The sequence below is a fragment of the Astatotilapia calliptera genome, chromosome 14, assembly GCF_900246225.1.
Source record: "Astatotilapia calliptera chromosome 14, fAstCal1.2, whole genome shotgun sequence".
Taxonomy (NCBI): domain Eukaryota; kingdom Metazoa; phylum Chordata; class Actinopteri; order Cichliformes; family Cichlidae; genus Astatotilapia; species Astatotilapia calliptera.
In genome coordinates this window covers 30,921,987-30,935,955 of record NC_039315.1, presented here as the reverse complement: position 1 = coordinate 30,935,955, position 13,969 = coordinate 30,921,987, and the positions used below count along the sequence as shown (strand labels likewise).

The 13,969-nt window shown below is 41.0% G+C and overlaps 1 protein-coding gene across 1 annotated transcript in view; it reads left to right on the top strand.

Moving 5' to 3' along the window:
• The window catches only part of pik3cb (phosphatidylinositol-4,5-bisphosphate 3-kinase, catalytic subunit beta), a 48,498-nt gene continuing 34,529 nt past the window's right edge, over positions 1–13,969 (top strand). Inside the window, exons 1-2 of the mRNA XM_026191528.1 lie at positions 1–261; positions 11,421–11,497. The gene's annotated coding sequence lies outside the window, so the exon portion shown is untranslated. The remainder of the gene's footprint in view (positions 262–11,420; positions 11,498–13,969) is intronic.

Here is a 13,969-nt window from a genome sequence, read left to right as displayed (position 1 = left end):
AAATGCAGCAACGGAGGTGGTGTTGGTGGTGGTTGTTCACCTTCTGAAACAAACAGGAAGCACACAGATCTCTTGTCCACCTGCGGGATCCGTGCTATTCGTGGAGAGGCTGTCGAGCGGTGTTGTCAAATACGCGGACTCGCTGTGCGTGAAAGTAGCCTGGCCCACTCCGTCGTGAAGATAAAGCAGCACTTTTAACTTTCAGCTCTTCTGGCGTGTCCTCTGCGTTTTTAACGACCTCCCAGGAGAAAATTAATGAAGGTAAGTCCCACTTATATATAAAAAAATCACTTCTTTTTAGCTGTGGGCTTTTCGCTCGGGGAGTGAGGACGTCATCACGCCAAACTCAGTTCATCAATTCGTCTAATGTTGCATTTATTGCTGTTTATATTTGGCATTAAAATCCCAGCCCTGCTGTGGAGAACGGTCACAGCTTCAGCTAATCGTAGCAGTCTAGTCTGTCATCTTTTAATTAACCCCGATGAAGAGGTTTTTGTTTTTTTTGTAACCCCCTCTTAAAGCTAACTAATCAGCCTACCCGGTGTGGTGGGCGGCGGAAAAACAACCATAGTTTTAAGTTGAAATGTTATTCTGATGTTCACAGAAAACCTTGTCGGCGTGTTAAACGTTTAGATGTTGTTTGAGGGGTAGTGGATTTCATTATCTAAGCAAAACAAGTAACACATTCCCTTTATCGTGAGCTCTCTCCACACGAGAAAGGGACGAAGCATTCCGGAGTGATTACTCCTCAGCTGAGGGGGACTTTGACGCTCGCTCATCGTGTTGTTAGTTTTAAAGTCGGAAACCGGCCCGCACCTTTAACGGATCTGTAGTCTCTGTGCAACTGACAGCTGTGTGTATCTCATTGTTGAGAAATGGACCGACAACAGAGAGGATGTGAAACTTAAGGGAGCAATTCGCACAGTCAGCTTTTCTGCAATAAGCATGATGACCTTTTTGTTTTTATTTCATTAAGAATCTTACAACTACAACAAAAACCCTCAGTAATTTGGTAAACTTGAGTGGGGGTAAAGCTGCTACGTCAGTCTAAATCAGGGGTGGGTAACTCCGGGCTTTAAGGGCGGGTGTCCTGCAGGTTTTAGATGTGTCCTTGATCCAACACAGCTGATTTAAATGGCTAAATTACCTCCTCAACAAGTGTTGAAGTTCTCCACAGGCCTGGTAATGAACTAATCATTTGATTCAGGTGTGTTGACCCAGGGTGATATCTAAAACCTGCAGGGCACCGACCCTTGAGGCCCCACCCCTGGTCTAAATGGTAATGTGACACCTGTGGGGTTTTTGTGTTTTGTTTTTGTTTTTTTGTTTTTATTATTTTAAGTCTTGTTTGACTGTCCACCCAACATAACGTCTGTTCCAACTAGTCAGATGTGCCTTAGAGGTTGTATGAGACCGTGCATGATGTCTACCTGAAAGATGCACAAACCCACTCGATTCATTTATAATAAAATGTAATCAGTCTTGATAAAAGTCACAATTGGCGACAATCGCAATCAGACTAAATTAACAAACAAAAACGGCTGAGTTCTCTATCACTTATAGTACACACCGGGAAACATAAGTAATCCCCTGGAGTGTTGCTACTTAGAGTCAAGTGTTTGTGTTAAAGACAGAAGATTAGAAGTGTCGGTCCCTGTAAATAAAGCCTTACAAAATATGGGTCTGATCTTAAAGTTTGTTTGGAGTGAACCAGACTTTGATCACCTTCACGGGACCTTAGAAGAATCTTAATAGAGATGCGTGAAAAAGTATTTTTAAAGACCTTTGTGCTTGTCAGTCCGCAATACGATTAACACTTTTGAACAAATTCAAGACTACAGCTACTTTCTGTAGCTGTGAGTGTCTGAGATCACAATATGGAGTCCATTAGGAGGTGAAAAAGAATTCAAGGGTAACAGCAAGCAAGCAACAGCACTGAGATCTTTGCTCATTGTCTATGTTATTACAGGGAAAAGAAACACCACGACTGCTGCTCTCCAACAAATACTCTAGCCCTCCTCAAGCTTACAAAAGACCATCCCAATTTTCTTTAACGTTTTTCTGTGGACTGACTTTCAGTGACCTTTTGAATAGAATGTTACATTTGGAGGATTTTTTTTGTTTGTTTTTTTGTTTTGTTTTTAAGTCTTGTATATCTACAGTGTAACATTATCCCAACTGTAAAGCATGGTAAAGGCTGCATTATAGTTTGGGCAGCAGTACAACTGTACAGAAGTACAATACCTAAAGCTTTGTAGAGACAGGGTAGTACGACAAGACAATCACCCAAAGCACAAAAGTATATAACCTATAGGAGAAAGTGCATGCTTTGGGATGGCCAAGGCAGACCTGACCTTAACACAACTGACATGGTGTGTTGTGACTATGTTGATGTTGTCGGATGGGAGTTATTGCTGTTAAAGAAAATTCTGTGAGTTACTGAATTAAAGATGTTCCCTACTTTTTCTACCCTGCACTGATTTCCCCAAGAGCCAACTACTTAAAAAAACCCAAAAAAACCCCCAATGTTCTTTTTTTAAGAAATCAGTGCAGAAATCGTGGTGTTTCCAAAGGGTGCAGGAAATTGCAGCCAAACCTACTGATCATGTAATGTACGGCTCAACAGTTGGGCTACTTCCTTAGACCTATTTTCATTCAGGTTTTGGCATTTCTAGTAAACCAATAGCCTTCTTTCCAACTAACCTGAGATCTGTGTTTGTGTTAGTAAAGTCATTACATATCCTTTAGCTCAGTCTTAAATTTTTATTGTGAGTTTAATTTATGTGCATCTAGTTAATCAGCAGCTCAGTGGTGATATATTGCAGGCAGCACAACAGATGATACGAACACGCAGCTTTGCTAGCAGGCATGCAGCCACGGCCACCAGTCACTTTGTTCTTTTGGCCATTGTAAGCAAAGGACTTGGTTTTTCAGATTATCTAGAAATGTAAGTAGCACTGTCCATGTTTGAGTCCCCCCCAAAAATGTAAACACAATATTCATAGCAAGCAAAAGCATTGCAAATGCTGCCTTACTGAACTTATTTTGTGTATCGCACACAGTTACACCTGCAGTGTATAACTCGCAGCTGAAGATCTAAATCTTTGCGGGCAGTAAATCTTGGACCTACACAACATTTTATAAAAGGGGAAAATAATTTCCCAGGGGAGCTGGGCAGTATTTGCTGCTTCTGTGGCACTTTGGGAAATATTGATGCCCAGTTCATGCATTTTGATATTATTTAAAATGGGCAATGCTCCTGCCTACTGTGTGTTGAGCAAGGTCTGCTGTCAGGTTCCCTCTGAGGTAAAGTTGGAGAACACTGATAAGGCTAACTGACGTCACTCCAAAGACATGAGCCAACAATGCAGCTATTTATTCCAAGCCAGATTTGGTCCCAAAGCAGGCCCCTGAGAAACGGGGGCACAAATGAAGGCAGAATTCTAAGCAAGTGTTTTCACAAAAAGAAAAAGTTTTTACAACTGTGGTGGTGCCTGTGTCACACATCATTTTACTTACAAGAATGAACACTATTGTACACCGAGGCTGTTTTCTGTGAGGATTTAGCTAGCTGGTTAATAAATGATGAATACTAATGTGTACAGCTAAAGTGGAGACAAAGCCAGGTGGACTACAAATGGAAGGAAGAGTGTATTAGAGGTCCCAGTGTCAAATGGTGTGGTGTAGCTAAGGCCCAGTTTAAGGGAAGAATGTGATTAATATAGTCAGTTACTTTACATAAAAGCAGAATGGATTTGATTTGATATACTTTTATTAGTCCCACAAGGGGGAATTTCCCCTATGAAGAAGCTATGTTTTTGTCATAGCTTCTTCATAGTGATCAGTGACACTTGGATTGTTGCACACACCATAACATCAAGGTTTTATTGGCATATAGCAGCATGGTGGAATTGAGGACAGTGCAGTCTTAGTATTTAGACAGTGGTGTTTTTCATTGCTTTGGCTTTACTCCACCAACTTGGATTTCAAGCAAAACAATGACTCTGAGGTGAACATGCTGACTTTCAGCTATCAGGATGTTCACATCCACTGTGTGAGCAGTGTGAGAAATCTCCTAAGTCATAGTTCAATTTGAAATGCATCAATCATTTTTTGTTTGTTTGTTCCCAGTATGGTCCCCCTCTGGAAGGTGACAAGTATGGCCCAAATGAATGCACAGTTATGAGTAATCATTGTTATCCTTGAGCAAAACTGACAACCAGGATCACGAAGCCCCATTCAACAGAGTACAAGGGTTCACTGACTAGTTTGAGGATGAAAGGATAACCCATTTGAACTTTATTGTTACTGTTTCTCAAATTATTGAACACCTCTACAAGATATGACATCATTTTTGACTTTGCAGATGCTGCGCTTCATTATCAACAAAACAAAATGAGGGACTATCACCACTTTAAGATACCTTGCCTTTTTTTTTTTTTTTTTTTTTTTTTTTTTTTGGTATTTTGGTTTTTACCTTTTAGTTTGCCAATTTGTACTAGACTGTAAATATTGTGATTCCAAAAGCAATAGAAAATATTCAGACTTTCGTTTCTTCAACTGTCTAAATGCCCCATTTTAGCTGTTGAGCAAGGTTCCAGAGGATGCTCTTTAAATGGAACATGTTAAAGAGAATAATATGTTGTTTGATAGCACAGTATGCTCATAAGAAGTGTGTGTGCGTGCGTGCGTGTGTGTGTCCTGCTTTTGAAACCAGAATTGTGTTCTATTGGTGGTTTCTTGAAATGGAGCACATAGCTGTGGTTTGCAGTTTTTGGGTTGTTTATTTTTTAAATTTTCTTTTTGTCATCCCCCATTATATCTCTCTCACTCACTCACACACATCCACCACCACAATCTCTTTGACACTTCCTGCTGCTATACTTTTAAAGTAATGGCTTGCATAACATCCTCTCAAAGAGCAGCGTGTAATATAGCCAGTAAAAGTAGTCTTCTTTCATTTGTGTGTGAGTAGGTGTGTTTGGTGTGGCACACCAGTTTGTCTGCTAGCTTTCAGGATCACTTGCATTAGATAAGCCCTATTTAAGCCATTATGGTCAATGAAAATGTTCAATTCCGCTAGCTGGTCCCAACTATACATAGAAAAGAAACTGCCACAGCTAGAAATGTGACTGACTGTGAGGTGAGAGTGGCCTGTTGGAATTCTCCACTCTGCTGCACAGCAGGCCAGGACCTGCCAAGGAATGCAAGGAAGACAGCAGGAGAGGGTTAGAGGGGGAAGAAATGAGCAGATTGAAATATGAGAGAGAAATCTGTCTGTACCCAAGCCAGATGTGGTCACTGACATATGTGGTTAGACACATCCATCCAGTTTCTTCCACTTATCCAATTCAGGGTCATAGTTGGGGTTGATGGAGACATATTTACCCTTGTTAAATCGAATGGTCAAGTGCCATAAATCAGCTTAGGTTTGACATGATCCTTTGAATCATCAATAGATCTTGTTCTAAGCCAACATGTTTACATTGTGTCAGCTGAGCAAAGGAAGTCTTTGACTTGAAGTTTTATGTTTAGAATCTACCGTAATTTAGATGCTCACTTGTCCGAAAGCCACAGATGTAAAAAGCTTTGAGAAAGCAGGAGTTTAAATCTGTTTTCTTGCATTTAAAGTTGTTAGTCAGGTGTTGAAAAGCGGTCTGTAAGCTTTTCTGGCAAGACAGAGTAGAATTCAGTTGATCTGCATTACAGGTCATCAAATATGAGAGAAGTGTGTTATGCACCATTGCTTATCCAGTCCTGCGTGCATGCATGCAGGAGCATAAACCTGTCACCTGATTGCATTTAGGCAATTTATGTATATAAAGACAGTCCCAAAAGGTTAAAGCTGGGTATAAAGTGATCACTTTTGATGTAACATGTTTTTATAACAAGAGTTTTCCATGAAGTGCTCACTCGTCCGACATCCCTGTAAAGAAAACGTTTGACGTTGAGTGGATGTGAAAAGCTAATCTGAGATAAGCTCTGGAGCGCATTCCTAACTACACACTGTCCATATGAAAACATGGCAATGTCTAAGCTATGATTCAGTTAATTTTGTTTTCAGGTGAACACTGTAGTGGTGGATCATTCAAACGGGAATTAACTCTGCTTATTTTCTTACTGTCTGCCCACATAGCACATCCAGTAAGGGGAGCATCTATGCAGAAAATTATATTATCGGTTATGACATTACTACACTACATATAAATAGCTGAGACACTGATGACAAATTGAATTTGTGATATCAGACTGAGGATTGTTATTACAATATGTTTCATAGAAGAGGTTTAGATGGTCCGTCTGTGTGTTTTGTCTTGTTTTTGTTAGCTTTCTAGATTTCAGTGACGTTCTAACATTTCACTAACTGGAAGACACTGACAGGTTTCTAGTGGTTGTTTACCCAGTATTTAAATTGTTATATTGCCCAGGACAGGCCTGGGATCAGCTTAGGCTTAATTAAATAATAAACCTTCTGCCTAATAAGCACAAGTAAAATCATTATTTATTTTTTACTAGTATTCAGATTTATTTCACATTGACAGCCTCCATTCTGTAACCTCTGAGGTCAAAACCTTAACCTGACGTCTCTATAGCAACACTTTCTCACAGCGCTGCTTCATGTCTGCCAAAGCTGATGACACGTGCACAGATGATGGCATTTGTTTTTCGCAAGGCTCGGTGTGTGCACACATATCTGCATATGCACGCATATGGCGCGTTCACATGTTACCAATGTTCCCTCACCCACACATCCATGCAAATGCTGAAAACTGGTAAGAGTTGTAATGATTAGAACGGCAGCTTGAATAAGTTGCTGTTTATCGGCTCTTTAATATGTGTATGCTAATCTGTAAAACAATCACATCGGTCTTAACTGCCTTTTATTGCAAAGGGATGTCTTCTAACTTCCTGTTGTCTTCGTGTTGTCCCTGCGTCCTTAAATTCCAGATTATGTCAAGACTTTTGGTCGTCTCTCTTGAGGTCTGTTTCTTGCTTCTGTTCTCTTTTTTCTCCAGTGAACTAAGTGATCTCAGTCAGAGGTCACAGAGTATCTGTTTTGTTTTGGCTTGTGCCAGTGTGTGAGCTGCAGGGAAGGGACCTTTTCTCTGTCAGCCCTGACAGAAGGTAACTGATTTACAGTGTCCGAGAGAGCTTTTTTTGAGAGTCAATGCACAGATAGTCTTTCACACCACCCACCTGAGGGCAGCCTCACAAACAGCCACTATAAATAGAGATTGAAGCAAGCAGCTAAAAAGGGGGAAGGTGTGGGTAAAGGCTAAGACATCGACTGAATGGGATTTTATCAAACACTTTAAAAAAACAAAAAACAACTTTAACTGTAAAAAATCAGCCTGTGTGTGAGTTTCCCATATTTGTTGGTGATTGAGGGTTCTAAACATCCCTCTGTGCTAATGAGCGGGTGTGTATTGTTTTTAGAAGACGACAGACAGTGGTCTGTTGTTTACGGTGAGGCAGTGATGACGCATGGTCAAATGTAAGGCCCCTTCAGACCACACTTGGTTTGGGGAGTGCTAAAAATGTGCATACTAGTGCATTCCTTCTGTGTGTTTTAGCTGTTGCTCTTTACTTGGCACCATTTCGACCCATATCTCAAAGCAGCTGTTTGTAGTTGTCGTTAACAGTGAACATTTGTTTTTAGCAGTCCGCTGACATCATACATCATGCACTATGTTTATGTGTTGGCTCTGGGGTTAAGTCAATGCACAAAGCACAATAAAAACATAGTTGTGTAGTCAGACAGGAAGTGCCCTCTAGGACATTTGTTGGGTAGGAGGGTGCCTTGAGGGTTGCATAATAAAGTAAAACACCTGATTAAAATCTGAGCTCTCACTGGTCTCTGTGGACTGGAGGTTGCAAGGAGGATACTAAGGAGAATAGCAACAGGATGGCAGCTATCCTGGCTCTCAAATAACTTCAGTGTAATCAATGTGGTCAGAGTACATCTGGGCAGATAAGATGCTCCTTACTGAGGACGGTGAGAAACTCTGCTGGTGATGAAGCCCCCCGGCCGTTTTAAGACTCCGCATTCCTCGCATTCCCGGACCAGAGGATGGGTGGAGGAGAGGAAGGGTGTGTGGTTATACGAGGAGAAAGAAACTCAGAGTCAGACTCCCACTGTGGTGTTTCTGTCACTCTTATCATTCTACAGGGAGTCTCCGAAGATGTGAAAATCCTGCATTAGGAATCTGTGTGTACCATAGCCTAATCCCTTTTGCGCAAGATGTACACATTACACTTGAGGTTAACGTCACTCACTACTGGGAATTGTTTTCCCCGTGCAGTTATCTTACAAAAATAACTTGAAGCTCAGGTACTTATTTGCTTAAACAAATGAAGTCTTCCTTACATGACTAGTTAGTATCCTGATAATGTAGCTGGAAACTCGTAGCTTCTAGTAAAGAGGCCATTTCAATCAAAATTGCCAGTCTGGAATTTTTATTATTAATTGACTTGAAATTTTATTAATCTTGAGTGTTCTGCTTTCTCTTCTCATCATTTTCAGACATGGTTCTGTTTACGCTCCATTGCTTCATGTGCAATGCCGCAATAGCAAGAATTTGATGATGGGCGTCTTATTTCTGTGCTTGTAATTTAATCATATTTTTAGTTTTCTCTTCCAGCGTTAAACAGAATAAAACGATCATTGTTCTGCATTCCATTTCAGTCATACCCTTGTTTTTGTCTTGTTATAAATCCCTTTACAGCTTTCAGCACTCTTCCTCCATCAGGCTCTGCACTGTGTGCAGGGCTTACGGCACCTTTGTTGCCTTCAACACCAGAGGGGAAAACAAACGCCATTAATGTTACAGATTTGATGCTCAAATATCAGTTCTCATGAAATCAGTGATTTGACAAGGCTAGTACGGGCTCCTTTACTCAGTTAAAATGGATGTTTAAGGGGCAAAATCTGTTTGTCAGAATAGTTGCTTGGTTATTATTTAGTTAGTAGTTATTTGTCAGGTGTAGTTGTAATCTTAGTGTTCTCACTGCAATTGTTTTAAAGTGGTCTTGTTTACGTGTGCAAGAGGATGGCAGAATGTCAAAATGATATAAGCTTTTTAGTCATTTGAGTCATTTGTCCTTTTTGTCATTTGAGAGAAGAAAATGCCTGAATGCGTGTTACAGATTAAATGCGACATTATTGTCTGAATTTTCTAGTTCCTGGAAAATCACACGAGTGCTGGTGAGTTAATGAGTCCAAACTTAAGCATCATCTGTGACATTCAACCAGAGATCTGTGCTGAGTGATATCTCTGGAGTCTGCGATTAAACACGTTATTTTCGACTCTGTCCCAAAAACAAACTGGCAGCCACTGGCATTACAGTGAAGTTGTTTTGCGCAGAACAATGAAAAGGCTAAGTTTGGGGTTTGCCCTTCAGCATAAACGTCATCCCTGAATCACTCCATAGTGAACCCTCTGTGCTGGTTTGGAGCTTTCTCCTAAAATCTCAAACACACGCTTGCTGTGTATCATGTGATACTTTGAGTCAAATCCAGTCAAGGAGTTAAACATTGACCATCTCTGGCCTGAGATTTTATCACTGTTAAACAGCACACTTCCTGGAACTGGTCACCCCACGTGCCTTTCTCCTGTATCTGTGTGCGGTGAGTACAAACACATTTTGTGGTGAAAAGCCAAGTCTTACCTCTTTCTATGAATTTATTCTCTGCACTTTCATAAGTATACTCATTCTTACTTGAAATGTCCGAGTCTCACACACGCTCACTGCAGTTGTTCTTCTCCTAGTAAACAGGAGAGTGTCTTAACCACAGGGGAAAAAACGGAAGTTTACCAGCTTCAGTCATTGTGTGCACTGCGTGTCATCAGTGTGGTGTTTTTGTTTGTTTTTTTGTTTTTTGTTTTTTTAGATGCTGTATATTTGTTTGCCATATTGCCTGGTTCACATCTTGGCTTCCATAGTTACAGCTCTTTGAACTGTAGACGGTGTACAGATACAGAGACCCATGCATATCACTGCTTGAGGTGTTATATACAGTACAAACAGAGGTCAGGTCAGGAAGTCTTGTTTGAAGGTTTTGAGGTACCACAGAGTTTTCTATATTTTGCCATTTTAAAAAATGGGAAAGAATTAATAAGTCTGCTTTTTATTTATTTTACTGAATTTATTTTTTATTTTGTAACACTCCGGATTACGTCTTGAAGGGCTTACTGACTCTGTTAATTTACCATCTTTTGGGATAAATAAAATGTATCTTATTATATTGACCAATATTTTGTTTAAGCATCAAACCTTATCCTTCCACTCACAATAATTTCCCCTGTTTAAACTGATAAAACATATTTAGAATGAGGTGAGTCATCCACTGCTGTTTTTCAGTCATAGTGTTCAAAAGATAACACATGTGCTTGTTGCTCCAGAAGTTACAAATGCCTGCCGGATGACTGTTCTTGACAGGCAGTGTGCCTTGTTGGTCAGACTGTCTCCTCGAGGACCTGGGAGCCCTGATTCTCCCAGGTCCTGGAGGAGTGGGACAGTCGTCATAGAACAGGGGTGTCAAACATAAGGACTAGGGACCAGAATCAGCCCAGAAAAGACTCCAACCCAGCCCACAAATGTTTTCATAGGTTTTACAGCTTTTCCCAGTTATAAATTCCTCCTCATGGCTATTTATAGAAACAGTTAAATAACAGAAATGGGGTTTTTTTGTTTTGTTTTTTTACTGATATAGAAAAATCAGTTTGTGCAGTGGATTGGCAGTAAAATAATAATAATAATGGAATGATATGCCAGAACTTTTATAATTTATAATCTATTATAATTTAAGCCCAAAGAGTCGTGCTTACAGTGCTTTTATTTCACAGTGTGTGTCTGTTTACAGAAACCGACACACACTGTTGAAATTAACCTTCTTAAACTACACATTTACTCTGTGAAATAACTTCCTCACATTGACTGATGGGGAGTTTCACCTGTCTGGCACTTCAGCTCAAAGTAGGCTGTGAGTGGACCAGGGTGTTAAATGAGTTTGACATTCCTGTCATAGATGGAGGCGGCAGAGGAAAGGATTGTAAGAAAAGGACAGTTAAGAGGGTCAGTAAGGAAGTTTTGGTTTCAGTGCTCAGCCTTTTCTGTTTTATATCACGTTGCAGGTCAGCTGGGCCATGGAGGTAACACCAGGTTGACAGACTTGTTAATGGTATAATTTCTCACCTACAGGACCAGTCTCATTCTGTTTCCGTTTTTCTGTATTAAATCCCTTTTTATATTTCCTGTTTATCTACCATCACCTAAACATCTTTTTTTTTTTTTTTTTTAATTAATTATTTATTTATTTATTTTTTTACTTTCTCGGTCCACAGAAACAACTACAGAAATGAGTAACAACATTCAGTGCTTTCCCCTCACCCTGACACTTTGTTCTTTTTCTTTATCAGATGCAGTGTCCCAGAAGCTATCCAGATCCCCCCAGCCAGGAGCTGAGCCACAGGAAATAAGTGACTTCAGGAAACTGGTAATACATGTGCATGTAAACATGCTGTATCTTGTAATTCCTTGACCTATTTTACCTGTGATTCTGCTGCTGTGTGCATGTGGAAGAGGAGGAATAGCGCTCAGTCTTAGCTGGAATCTGGGCGAGTAGGCCTCGTCCTGACAGGCGGGGAATGTGTGGAAGCCAGCCAGCATACCTTACTTCCCTGTTAGAGATCAGTGTTACACCATCTTGGTACACTCACTGCTTTTGGTTTATGATCCTTTATATCCTCCTTTCTGGGCTTTATTACTGTGGATCTTGTCTGGACAGTACAACAAAATCGAAGTCGTGCGTTGTTTATTTTCATGTCACTGCAGCTAGGTGTGGTGTTACTGCCCCCCCCCCCCTTTGCTTCTCACTTGACTTCCGTTAATGTTGTAAAATCATTTAAGGTGCCGCTGGCCTTGGCAGTCATTTCCTTTCTGTACAACCTTCAGCCAGGCTTGAGACTGTTTATGTAATATTGTCCTCAGTGCAGGAAGTGGTGGCTCTGTGAGCTGATCTGTAAGTCTTTTTTTTAAGAACACACATGATGATTTGATGAACAGCATATAAAATTAACAGTTGCTGACATGCAGTGCACTCAGCATTAGTGGTTTCATTTTATCAGTCCAGCCCTGACTGTTTTGTTTCTGTCCTCGCTCATGCCTTCATTTCCTTTTACAAGTAGACTGAGATGAAGCAGTTTGACAAACTTCTTTCAAAAAGTCTAAAATAAGTGGTCAGAAATTAGTCCTAAAGTCAGCCTTCTCAAAAGTTCTCCACTGAGAATCAGCAGATTTGTGATGGTGCTTGCTAGTCCAGGTGATAAATGGGAATAAAATGCAGTGTTTCTCACACACAGGCAGGTTGCCTACGTTTGTTAACTGCCTGATAAGTAGCTGTGGCAGATAGTTTCAGCATTTTTAATCTAATTTCAATCTGTCAGAACAATTCTCAGTTTACTAGTGAACCTCTCAAGTCCTCTTGGTCTTATTTTGGCTCTTCCCATCTTGTCTGCTCCCTACTGCCTGGTTCCCTGGCTGTTATAGTGGCCCTGGAAATTGTGCAGCTGCTTCTTCGGATACGATCTTATTCCAGGGTCAGACATCCTTCTGCTCTGGAGATCCACTGTGAACTGGCCAGGCCACTCTAAGCAGGAGAATAACTGGCTCACGTGCCTCTATACCAGGCTGCACTTGAACACAGCTCCCAGCTGTAGTTCAAGTGGTGGTGGGGTTCATCCACAGGGTTGGACTCCCTGGAGAAGCATCTGACTTTTTCGCAGGGATTTGTTTGCTCTAAGTATGTGGTAAATGAAACATTTGCAGAAGAGCAATTCAAAAACTGTTTTAATTAGTAATTCACTTCATGAAGCCTGCTTGTGTCCCCTTTCGCAGCGCACATGTTGTACATACACATGTATGGATATGAACACAGCCCCGGTACAAACACAGTCTAAATCTGCGGGTGTGCAATGATGTGTGCTAGTTGCGAATGCTGACAGAGTAAACACTGGGTTAACATCCTTCTCCTCTCAATCACAGCACTGCATAACTAGGGCTTTACAGGTGCAGTTTTGACATCTGTCTGCTTAATAACCACATTTCATACGGTTGGTGTCTGTGGCCAGTAATCACCAGTAATTGGTACGGTCGCCTCCTACCTGCACTCCGTTTCTCCCCTCCCCCTCATCCTTCACTCCCACTCAACTGTGGAAAAATAGCTCAATCCAATTACTCATGCTGTGTTACTTCTCCATATCTTTCCACTAACACGACTGTATTGGAGGGTTTCCATGTTTCATCAGAAGTCAGTTGAGGGTCAGTCTGTGCTGACCTTTTTGTTTTTCACAGAAATGACCTCAAGTGTTCGCATTCTTGCTTCAAATATTAACATCAGTGTGGCTATAACCCTATAACACACAATCCTAGGAAGCCCAGCCCTTAAGCTTATTCTTAGGAGTGTGTTTGCTTGGCATTATCGTTATGGCATTGACCTTTCTCCCCGTGGTATTACAGAGGTTGCATATAATTAGACTTGTGTGTGTGATTTTTATCTGGACAATAGGACGAGAACTTCTGTATTTATCTAATTATAGATGGGTGGAAAGACACAGTGCCCTCGCATGCTACATGATGTTTTCTGTCACCGCAGTGTGTGTGTGTGTGTGTGTGTGTGTGTGTGTGTGTGTGTGTGTGTGTGTGGTTAGCATTAGCTTGAGTTCTGTATTAATAGACGCCAAAAAGGATGCAGATGAGCGAGTGTAGAGTCGAGCCGCCCAGACAAACAGATGGATGCATAAACTGAAGAGGCGGGCATCAGCGTGTCATTTACCGGATCTAAGTGTTCCCAGCAACCCAGTCACCTCTACAGTGAAATGATAGCTGGAGCCAAGAAATGTCTTCCATTTCCAGGCTTGTGTGAGTTTCATTCATTGCCAGTGTGTGGCTCTTTGTTTATGAGGGAGAT